The sequence below is a fragment of the Nicotiana attenuata genome, chromosome 5 (genome assembly GCF_001879085.1).
Source record: "Nicotiana attenuata strain UT chromosome 5, NIATTr2, whole genome shotgun sequence".
Lineage (NCBI taxonomy): Eukaryota > Viridiplantae > Streptophyta > Magnoliopsida > Solanales > Solanaceae > Nicotiana > Nicotiana attenuata.
This window is the reverse complement of record NC_031993.1, coordinates 46,255,675-46,268,178: the sequence shown is the minus strand read 5'-3', so window position 1 is coordinate 46,268,178 and position 12,504 is coordinate 46,255,675.

Below are 12,504 nucleotides of genomic sequence, written 5' to 3'. Positions count from 1 at the left end.
AGCCTCGGGCCCACTTCTCGAAAAATTACAAAACTCACATTACCGGATTCCTCGTCTCGCCACGAGTCCATACATACCAAGAACTCCCAAATCCGAGCTCAAACGACCTATCAAATCCCAATTTGAAATATCAAAAACTCAAGCCCTAGTTTTACCCCTTTTTGATGAATTTCAACCAATTTCCATGTTAAATCTATCATAATCTCGTGTATTTAGGCCAAGGAACTTACCTCCAATCAATCCTCCTTGAATCCCTCTTCAATTTGTCCCAAAGAGCTCTCAAAATACTCAACAAGTGTGGAAAAATGACTACAACTCGCGGATGAAATGTTTATAAACTCACTGCCCAGCACTGGAATTCCTTCTTCGCGAACGCGGTCAAACACCCGCGAACGCGTAGCATAAAAATGCGTTGACCAATTTTTACCCTACGCGAACACGGCATCCCAGACGCGAACGCGATGCCTATTCCGCTTGAACCTTTGCGAACGCGGTATCCTGCACGCGAACGCGTAGCTTCCACTTGCCATACCATCGCGAACGTGAAACCGTATCGCGAACGCGGAACACAAAAGACCTCACCCCTTCGCGGACGCGGGACCAACATCGCGAACGCGAAGGCAAAATTCACAGCCTCCTCATGCATCCCTTCGTGAATGCCAGAGCCTTCTCGCGAACGCGAAGGCCAAAAGTCTGCAACAGAAACTTCAGAAAATCTGCAACTTCAAAATACCAACAATAGTCCGATTGACCCTCCGAAACTCACTCGAGGCCCCCGGGACCTCAACCAAAAGTGCCAACACATCCTAAAACCTCTTTCAAACTTGTTCCAATCATCAAAACACCTCACACAACGCTAAAATCATTAAATCACATCGGATTCAAGCCTAAGTTTCTTAAAAACTTCCGAAATACGCATTCGATCAAAAACCCAACCAAACGGCGTCCGAATGACCTGAAATTTTGCACACACATCACAAATCACATATCGAAGCTACAGCAACTCTCGGAATTCCATTCCGACCCTCGGATCAAAATCTCACCCATCAACCGGAATTCGCCAAAATACTAACTTCGCCAATTCAAGCCTAATTCTACACCGGACCTCCAAAATCAATTCCGATCACACTCCTAAGTCATAAATCATCCCCCGAAGCTAACCGAATCACCGGAAATCACATCCGAGCCTTCCAACTCAGTAGTCAACATTCGGTTGACTTTTCCAACTTAAGCCTTCCTTAAAGAGACTAAGTGTCTCATTTCTTATTAGAACCAATCCAAATCAATTCTAACACACCACATACCGATAACGAAATATGAAGAAGCATAAAATGAGGGAAACGGAGCGGTAATACATGAGACGACGGGTCAGGTCGTCACAATACAATTGGGATAAAATATACAATGTATACTCAGAAGAAACAACGAGAAATACAATTAGAACAAATACATCATTATAATTACGCATAATGATCTTCAATAGAACGGTGAAATTAATGTCCAACAAATTCATTCATGTGATAATTTGGTTGATCTGTTACTAAGGCATTACCAACCTCAACATTTGAGAAGTTGAGACAGGAGATTGGAATTCGCCGTCATCGAGAAATAAAGTGATGTTTTCATGAGGGGGAGCAAGATACGCGATGTACTCCTTTTCCCTTAGACTAGGTTTTGTCTCATTGGATTTCCCTGGTAAGGTTTTTAACGAGGCAGCAAACAAAGCGTATTACAAATATATGTACTCTTTTTCCTTCACTAAAATTTATTTTCCACAAGGTTTTTTCTTAGTAAGGTTTTAACGAGGCATATTATCTATATTTAGACATTCAGGGGGAGTGTAGTAAATTATTAGTAAATGTGAATGTTCACTACTCCCGCTACTTTCATCCATGATGCAGATAACCTCCCACTACTCCTCATTATTATGATTTTAACTCCTACACCTCCATAACTTCTTCCCATGATCTTTCCTATGATCCCAATTGTTAATGTCATGTTTAAGATATTCTTTTTGTAATCTTCTATGTAATAGTATAAATAGAGGCATAAAATATGGTATGAGACACACTTGAACACTTGATGAAATAAGAATGTTCATTGTTCTTTTCTTATTCTATTACTTATTTTTTTGTTTTATATTGTTACTTTAAGCTACATTTCTTAACAATAAAATACATTTAGGAAGTCTGGGCTTTTAAATTCTACGCATAGCTAATAGAGAAAATGAGTAGAAAATTAGGTGTCTACATTTAGAAGGATGATATTTTTTTTTCTTGTGTTTTTGGTGTACAAATTAGTGAATTACCATTATTGACTTATTGTTAATAAACACGCAAGAAAATGCATTAACTGAGCTAAATTTAATACTTCACTTTCCTTTAAAAGAAAATTGGAGAATTTTTTTCTCAAGAATGCAAAGACCAAAGGCAAATATAATGGATCTTGAAGAAGAAAACCGGACAAATAAACATGTCAATTGAAAAATTAATCAAAATTTGTAAGCAATTTGACATCATAAAAAAGGCCAAATACATAAACAGACCCCTAAACTTGTCACAAGTTTTCACTTAGACACTTTAACTAAGCTTGTGAACTATTGGCCACTCAATGTCTATGTAATGTACCGATTAAACACTTCACAAACAATCAACAAACAAAATAAAATGCGTGATTATCAAACGCACTGACATGGCAAAATGTCAAATAAAACTATGACACGTCGATGGCTAACATAGACTCACACAACAGAAGCTCGTCTCTTTCGAACACGACGGATGAGAACCAAATAAAAGTGGTGATGACGATGTCGAAATGGCAAAGTAGTCAAAGAAATGAGGATGGAAACGGCTGTCTTTGACTATTTCCGGAAAGAGGGCTCATGAAGAGTTTGTTTCTGACTAGAATATTTTTTGCCAAAGAATCCGGCTAAGAGAGATCTGCGTTTACGGCTAGAAAGTCCGGTGACGGGGCTCGACGGAAAGTGCAGAAATGGAAAAAATCAGCAACCCAGCTTACAATGACAGAGAGTATTTAGAGGGACTATCAAAAGATTGAAACTTTGAGAAAACTAATTTAGTTAAGCCTGGATTCTTGATTCAAATTAATATCAAGTAGGCCATTCTTTGCAGGTTCTAAATAAATTTGGGGAATCAAGATCATGAAGAACAAAATGAAACAACAGGAAGAGAAAAAAAAAGACCCAGCAAAGAACAAAGAATTAAGAAGCTAAAAAAATGAAATTCGAAGCAACAATATCTAAAAAAGTGGTAGAAGTAACAAAAGTACGAAAAAGTGGAAGAAGGAACAAAAGTAAGAAAAAGTGGAAATTATTGTTTGATGTTTCTGCTGGTGTCCAATAATCATAAATGAATATTTTTGAGGAACTGCCAGAGTCTTGATAGTCTTGGGCAAGTCCAAAAGAAATAGTGATGGATTATGTTGTGATGTGGTGGCAGGATGGCATGGAAAGAAAAGTAGAAAGGTAAGGGTGGGTGGTAGGTGTTAGCCCCTAATATGAGACTTGACGAAGGTCGGGCAGAATTCGTGTCAAGGGCTTGTACATTGCCCCTTGACATGGATTTGTGGAAGTGTTGACAAGCAATGTGCAAAGCTGGGTGTGTGTCTATGTTGGTGATGGACTTAGACAAGTTAGCTAGGCAAGGTGCCTTGAGTGTTGGCAAGGCAGCCTTGGTTCGTGGGCATCGGCAATGGCGACAAAGGCATGGCACTTGACAAAGGCATGCGGGGATCAGTGGGACGACTAAGTTTATGGCAAGGCATGGCTATAAATTTATGGGCGAGGCATGGTCCAAAAGAAGGCAAGGCAGAAGACTAAGTGTGGGCAAAAAGCTGGAAGGCAAGTGTGCAAGGCATGTGATGGAAGTAGTGTGCAAGGCATGTGCTCTGGAAGTTGAAGACACGTGCAAAGCACATGTGCAATTGACTCTATTGCTTGGGACAAGACCAATTTCGTGGGAAGGGTTTGAATTTGAATTCAAACAGATTGGTTAGCTTGTTTTTAGGGAATGTCATGTGCATGGCACATTGTCTTAACTGCCCCAACTGCCCCTTTGTAAAACTGCCATAGGTAGGCCCCTTTTTATATGTGTATTTCGTTTGGCTTTGGCAAATAGCATATTGTGAGCCATTCCAAACGTGAGTCCTTTTGTAATTCTGCGAGAATAATAAAGGTTGGGTGTTTTACCCGTAATTCTGTGTGTTGCTAAGTTTGGCTAAGTCTGAATATTTCTAAGTGTCAGGCTGTGTGTGCGAAAAAGTGAGGCTGAGTGGTTGTGTGTTTGCTACTGCCGTGCAGTGTTAATATTGCGAAAAAATTGGCCCTGTAACAACTGGTATCTGAGCCAGGTCGTGATTTGTGGCCATGGCTGGTGGGTCTAACTCAGACTTACGTGATCGGGTGCAAAGGTTTGAGGCGCTGATCGGTGTGACGGATGATCCTTTAGACCTGGCAGATCTAATTACTGAGATTTACCGTCTAAAGGATGGCATGGATCAGTTTCGTGATGGAATCCAACAAACCTGTGAGGCTACGGATGTTCAAGTTGAAGATCTGAAGAAAGAGATCGAAACTTTGAACACTGAAATTGCTGTTCTTCGAAGGGCATTGGCTGCTCCAAGCCAAGGCAGTGAAGAATGTTCGAAAGTGAAGATCCCGGATCCTAAGGCGTTTGGTGGAGCGCGTAGTGCTAAAGAATTGGAAAATTTTCCGTGGGATATGGAGCAGTACTTTGCTGCTGCCAAAGTTCCGGACGGAGAGAAAGTCACAATTACAAGCATGTACCTAACGGGAGATGCTAAATTGTGGTGGAGAACTCGCATGGCTGATGATGAAAGCGCAGGCAGACCCAAGATAGATACGTGGGCAAAACTTCGGAAGGAAATGAAGGACCAATTCTTGCCTAGCAATTCATCTTGGCTTGCTAGGGATCGCTTGAAACGTCTAAGACAAACTGGATCTATTCGTGATTATATTAAGGAATTTACTTCCTTAATGCTGGATATTCAGAACATGTCGGAGGATGATAAATTGCATAACTTTATTTCTGGAATGCAAGCATGGGCGCAGAACGAACTTAGGAGACGGAACGTGAAAGATCTCCCAAGTGCGATTGCTGCAGCGGATTCTTTGGTGGATTATCGCAGTACCCGTAGTCTTTCTGAAATTCCTTCTACTTCAAAACCTAAGAAAAGGGTGGAGAAGAAAGGGGAATGGAGGAAAGAAATTCGAAAAGAAATTGTGGAAAAGGGCAAGGCTGTTGCTGATGGAAATGCTAGAAATAAAGGCCTCGCAAACAAAAAGAGCGATGGTTGCTGGACGTGCGGCGGACCTCACCTTGCCAAGAATTGTCAGAATCGGGAGCGGGTTAATGCTTTGCTTGCCACAGAAAATAAGCGGGACGGAGAAGGTCAGGAAGTTGCTGCTGCCTTAGTGAATCCTTTGCAATTGTTGAACGTTATCTCGCTGGTTAATGCCACAAGCAACGAGACTAACCCTCATTCCTTGCTGATGCATATTGAAATGAGAACTGGGACAAAAGTTTGATAGCTATGGTAGATACTGGCGCTACTCACACCTTTGTTTCAACCAATTTGGTGCATAAGTACAGATTGAGTGTGAGTAAATGTCCCTCCTACATGAAGACGGTGAATGCCAAAGCACAAGCCATTGTAGGTATGGCTTATGATGTTCCTATGTCTGTTGGGAACTGGAAAGGGAAAGTTAATTTGATGGTGATTCCATTGGAAGACTTTGAGGTGATCCTTGGAATCGATTTTATGCGGAAACATCGCTTTGTTCCAATGCCTCATTTGGACGGAGTGATGATAATGCATGAAATAGCTCCTGGTTTTGTGAAGGCTGTTCATCCTTATAGGAAAGAAGAAACTCAATGGAAGACTTCACTAATTTCTGCCATGATGGTCGAGAAAGGGTTGAAAAGGGGAGACGAGACTTTCCTTGCTGCTATGGTTGAAGTGAAGCCTGATTTAAAGGTTGAAGTACTGGACTGCGTTGCTAAAATTTTGAGTGACTTTGCTGATGTGATGCCACCGGAGTTGCCTAAAAATCTGCCACCAGGGAGGGCTATTGATCACAAGATAGAGTTGATGCCGGGTTCGATGCCTCCTGCTCAACCTCCTTATCGGATGGCGCCAAAAGAGTTGGCTGAATTGCGGAAACAATTGAACGAGTTGCTTGATGCGGGACTGATTCAGCCATCAAAAGCTCCATTTGGTGCACCTGTTTTATTTCAAAAGAAACAGGATGGGACGCTTCGGATGTGTGTTGATTATCGGGCATTGAACAAGGTGACTGTGAAGAACAAATATCCGGTTCCGTTGGTGCAGGACTTGATGGATAGATTGAGCAAGGCTTGTTAGTTCACAAAGCTTGATTTACAGTCTGGTTATTGGCAGGTACGGATAGCTGAAGGTGATGAGTCTAAAACTACTTGTGTTACGAGTTATGGCTCATATGAATTCCTTGTTATGCCGTTCGGATTGACAAATGTCCCTGCTACTTTTTGCAACCTGATGAACGATGTGTTGTATGAGTACTTAGATGACTTTGTCGTTGTATACTTAGACGACATTGTTATCTATAGTCGGACCCTAGATGAACACATGTCACACTTGATAAAAGTGTTGTCTCGTTTGAGGGAGTACAAGTTGTATGTGAAAATGGAAAAGTGTGAATTTGCAAAATAGGAGATCAAATTTCTTGGGCACTTGGTGAGCCAAAATCGAGTGCGGATGGACCCGAACAAGGTGCAGGTTATTGTGGAGTGGCAAGCGCCTAGTTCTGTGAAAGAATTGAGATCTTTCCTCGGGTTGGCTAACTATTATCAGAAATTCATTACTGGTTACTCAAAGAAAGCTGCTCCTTTGACGGATTTGTTAAAGAAGAACGTTAGGTGGGATTGGTCAGAAAAATGCAATGCTGCATTTGATGTGTTGAAAGAAGCCATTGCCTCGGAACCTATCTTGCGGCTTGCTGATTTTGAGTTGCCCTTTGAAGTTCATACTGATGCATCCGACAAGCTGTTGGAGGTGTACTGGTTCAAGAAGGTCATCCTGTGGCCTTTGAAAGCAGGAAGTTGAATGAAGCGGAGCAGAGATATTCGGCTCATGAAAAGGAGATGGTTGCTGTTATTCATTGCTTACAAATCTGGCGTGTTTACTTGCTGGGAACAAAATTCGTCGTGAGGATGGACAATGTGGCAAATACTTTCTTAAAAACACAGAAAAAGTTGAGTCCAAAGCAAGCACGTTGGCAAGAATTTTTAGCAGAATATGATTTTGTGTGGGAGCATAAGCCGGGAAAGCACAACCAGGTCGCGGATGCCTTGAGTCGAAAGGAAATCTTTGCTGCTGTTTATTCCATTACACGACTTGAGTCAGATTTTCTTGATAAGATCAAGTCAGCTGCTGTGAATGATCCATTGTACATAAAAACAATGAATCAAGTGAAAGAAGGTATTGTGAGGAGGTACCGGATCGAGGACGATCTTCTCCATTTCAAAGGGGGGAGAATCATTGTACCACTTGGTGACGGACTGCATCGCGAATTACTGAAGGAGACGCATGATACACTTTGGGCTGGTCATCCGGGCATTGAGAGGATGATGGCGCTGTTGTCGTGATATTATTTCTGGCCAAAGATGAAACAAGATGTGGAAGCTTATGTGAAAAGTTGTCTTGTGTGTCAGCTTGATAAAACCGAACGGAAGAAAGAAGCAGGTTTGCTGCAACCTTTGCCAATTCCTGAAGAAACATGGCAATCCGTTTCAATGGATTTTATCAGCGGGTTCCCAAAAGTCAATGGGTTGTCTTCGATTATGGTAGTGGTCGACATGTTTTCAAAATATGATGTTTTTATTGCTGCTCCAACATAATGTCCCTCTAAAGTTGCTGCGGAGTTATTCTTCAAAAATGTGGTAAAGTATTTTGGTATGCCAGAGGATGTTATAGTGATCGGGATGCACGGTTCACAGGCAAATTTTGGACTTACTTGTTCAATTTGCTGGGTACAAACTTGAAGTTCTCAACGGCGAACCATCCCCAAACTGATGGCCAAACCGAAAGAATCAATCACTTGTTAGAAGAATATTTGAGACATTTTGTGAATGCGAGCCAACGGAATTGGACTGATTTGTTAGATTGTGCACAGATGTCTTACAATTTGCACAAGTCTTCAGCCACGGAGAAAAGTCCATTTGAGATCGTTTTGGGAAAGCAGCCAAGGCTACCAACGAAGATGGTGCAACAGAAGAATGGTGGGAAATGTCCAGCGGCATATCGTTATGGGTTTGATAGATAAATTATGATGGACGAAGCTGCAGACAGTTTGAAAGTGGCCCAGAAACGCATGAAAAAGTATGCTGATCGGAACAGGCGTCCGTTAGAGTTCAAAGTGGGCGACAAAGTGTTGTTGAAGCTTACTCCTCAAATCTGGAAAAAGATTGATAGCAGGGTAAGGCATACAGCATTGGTTTCAAGATATGATGGTCCATTTGAAGTTATTGAGAAGGTGGGTGAAGTTGCTTACCGTTTGAAGCTGCCGGAAAGAATGAAAATACACCCAACTTTCTATGTGAGTTATTTGCGGCCTTATGTGGAAGATCCTGAAGATCCGGATAGGCATAAAATCAAGAAAGCTCCTCCTGAAGTGCGCAATCAGATTGAGGACGAGATTGAAAAGATTCTGGACCACCGGGTACTTGGGATGCATAAAAAGAATAGGCCGACATAATTTTCAATTCAATGGAAAGGCAAGCCCGAGGCAGATGCAACTTGGGAGAAGGGTAATTCATTATGGCAATTCGAAGATCAAATCGAGGACTACTTTAAATCAGCCTCGACGAGGGCGTCGAGTTCAACCGGTGGGGGTGGTTTTTTAGCCCCTAACAATGAGACTTGACGAAGGTCGGGCAGAATTCGTGTCAAGGGCTTGTACATTGCCCCTTGACATGGGTTTGTGGAAGTGTTGACAAGCAATGTGCAAAGCTGGGTATGTGTCTATGTTGGTGATGGACTTAGACAAGTCAGCTAGGCAAGGTGCCTTGAGTGTTGGCAAGGCAGCCTTGGTTCATGGGCATCGGCAATGGCAACGAAGGCATGGCACTTGACAAAGGCATGCGGGGATCAGTGGGACGACTAAGTTTATGGCAAGGCGTGGCTATAAATTTATGGGCGAGGCATGGTCCAAAACAAGGCAAGGAAGAAGACTAAGTGTGGGCAAAAAGCTGGAAGGCAAGTGTGCAAGGCATGTGACAGAAGTAGTGTGCAAGGCATGTGCTTTGGAAGTTGAAGACATGTGCAAAGCACATGTGCAGTTGACTCTATTGCTTGGGACAAGACCAATTTCGTGGGAAGGGTTTGAATTTAAATTCAAACAGATTGGTTAGCTTGTTTTAGGGAATGTCATGTGCATGGNTGTCCCCACAATTGTTTGTGACTTTTCCTTTTATAGCTGTTTTGGGAATACAAATTTTCTCTTTGTCATAATAAGACAATTATGGGTAATTAATGACCTTAAATGTTACGTTATGCAATTATATACATTAAATACATATTCTCTAACGTTTCTAGTTTTTAATACTCATTAAATGCCGTATCTGGGCTCTTTTTTGCTGTCAGATTCATTCCTTTGTCTCTTCTCGATCTTTGACCCTTGAATGTCTTGAATAGGTACGAGCATTGAATTATTTGTATGACTGCCCGTGCCTTCTTCATTTAACTTGCTCGTATCTGTTGTTGCTCGTGTCTGTTGTTGCTCGTATCTGTTAACCAACCTTATTTCTTTGACTGTTTGACCAATCTATACGTCATGACACGTCACCATATACATAAATATAATTTTCTCCAATACAGATAGTCCCCCCACTTTCCTTTTATTCATCAGTTTGAATATTTGGGAAGTGGAATTCATTTAAGGGAGAATTTTTGTCACCATTAATGCTCTGACAGAGTTTGACGCTTCACTTATTACTTTCATTTAATGCACTAAAAATGTCATGTGCATGGCACATTGTCTTAACTGCCCCAACTGCCCCTTTGTAAAACTGCCATAGGCAGGCCCCTTTTTATATATGTATTTCGTTTGGCTTTGGCAAGTAGCATATTGTTAGTCATTCCAAACGTGAGTCCTTTTGTAATTCTGCGAGAATAATAAAGGTTGGGTATTTTACCCGTAATTCTGTGTGTTGCTAAGTTTGGCTAAGTCTGAATAATTCTAAGTGTCAGGCTGTGTGTGCGAAAAAGTGAGGCTGAGTGGCTGTGTGTTTGCTACTGCCATGCAGTGTTAATATTGCGAAAAAATTGGCCCTGTAACAGTAGGGATGGCGGACGAGGTGGTGATAGGGAGAAAGGAGAAAGGTGTTACATCCCGTACTTTAATATTAGGATGAGTCGTAATAATTTATATGAGTTCAAAGGGATTATATGTCTATTAGGAGGTTATAGAGGGTTTAAGACATTATTATTATGAGACCCTGTAAGTTTACAACCTTGATATCGTTAGATATTATGTTAGTGCGGTATTTTCTTTTAAGTGAAGTATTTTTGTAAAAGTTTTATAAGTATAATTTTGGATAGTTACCATTATTACTATTTTCGAATATGGTAAATTATACACATTATATAAGAAAGTTTATGAGATTTTCTTTATTGTAAAGATAGAATTATTTTCTCACAAGAAAAGAAGGTTATCTATTTACCATTTTAAGAATTTAGCGTACGAGAAATTTTTACTTTATATATGAGATTAGGAAAATTATAAGTTGAGAAAATATATGTATTTTTATATGGATGTTTTAATAAAATAATAGTGTATGTATTTATTTTATATGGTACCACATGACCATTATAGTAAGTTATATAAAGTATGTCAAAAATAAATAGTATTTTAAGTAATTTGGGATAATTCTTAATTATGTGGGTATTTAGTTAATTATTAGTTTAATGGGATATTAGCAAGATAATTAAAAATCAGTGGTGATTAATTAAGGCTTTAGATAAGCCATAACGTGGCAGATTTTTCTTTAGAAAGATTGTGACTCATGTATTTGTGAGAATAGGTGGCATGTTCATTGGAAGCTTTTGGTGTGAAAGCATTTTTGGGTCAAGTTCATTGTGAGACACTAAGGCGCAACGTCTGACTACAATTGGTATAATCAAATATTTTGATATGTTTAATTTATTCTACTTTTGAAGCACCAGGAAACAAGGTGAATCATTTTTAGTTCAATCAATGATGAATATTTCGAGAAAATGACTCGTGATCATTTAAGAGTTTCCCAATTGTTTCTTCCCAGGAAGTGCCTCAGCCACAGCCATAAAGCTGATATTCTAAAGACTAGAAGGATAATTAGAGATGCTAAACTCATGTTACTGTGCACTACATTCAACTACGTTGGGGAATGGGGAATGGGCAACTGTTTTTAAGTGAGAGAGGAAAATAGATGTTCAATAATCCATTTTGGTTTCCTTATATTTTAGACACTTCCTAACTAGTCAGGATCAGGACATTGGATTGGGATTCAAGCAACTACACTCGAAGACCTTACCAAGTGCATTTTTCTTTGGATAATATCGCGATAATGACCTTCAGAGATCTTTGAGGTTCGAATGTGGACTGCTTCTTAATCTTTTTGATTGCTTTTAATGTTACAGAAACACCACCTTCTATCTCTCTGGTTCATGCGGCTCAGGTCTCAATTGCTTAAGGGGTCCGGGTATGTTAAGGCTATCCCTTCTTTCTTTTTGGTATGATCCAAATTATACAAAAGCAATGAGTAAATACACAATTTTCATAAATATCTCTATTCATAGAAATACTAGTGGTCTCTGTGTTCTTGATTCTCCATGTGACATATTATTATATCTTCTATTCATGGGTCTCAGAATAATACGCAGTTGATAAAGTTTATCCTAAAGGAATATTGAGATTATTAACATGCATTTCATTAATTTATACATGTACATTGACCCGTGACCAGATGGCGTTATATACGTATATTTATATGTATATGTATGTATATGGGATATGGGAAAAGGTTACGACGTTATATACGCACCACCACCTGATCAGCTGGTATACGATGATGATTTTGCCCACAGTGGCTGAGAAGATATGATGGGATGCCCTCAGAGGCTTGATGATATTATGTACGTACAGACCTATGCATTTCATGACATTTATACGCATATGCGTGATATTACAAAATATTTCATGATTTACGGAGCTATCTAGCCTTACAGGTTGAGTCATCTACCCCATGTTTCTTCCATGTCCTTTATATACTTATTTACATGCCTTACATACTCGGTACATTATTTGTACTGGCGTCCTTTTGTTGGGACGCTGCATTCATGCCTGCAGGTATAGATAATCAGTTTGACGAGCCCCGATAGTAGACGAGGTTAGCATTCAGCGAAGGATCGGTAAGTCTCCACCTCATTCGGAGTGCAGCCGAGTCTTGA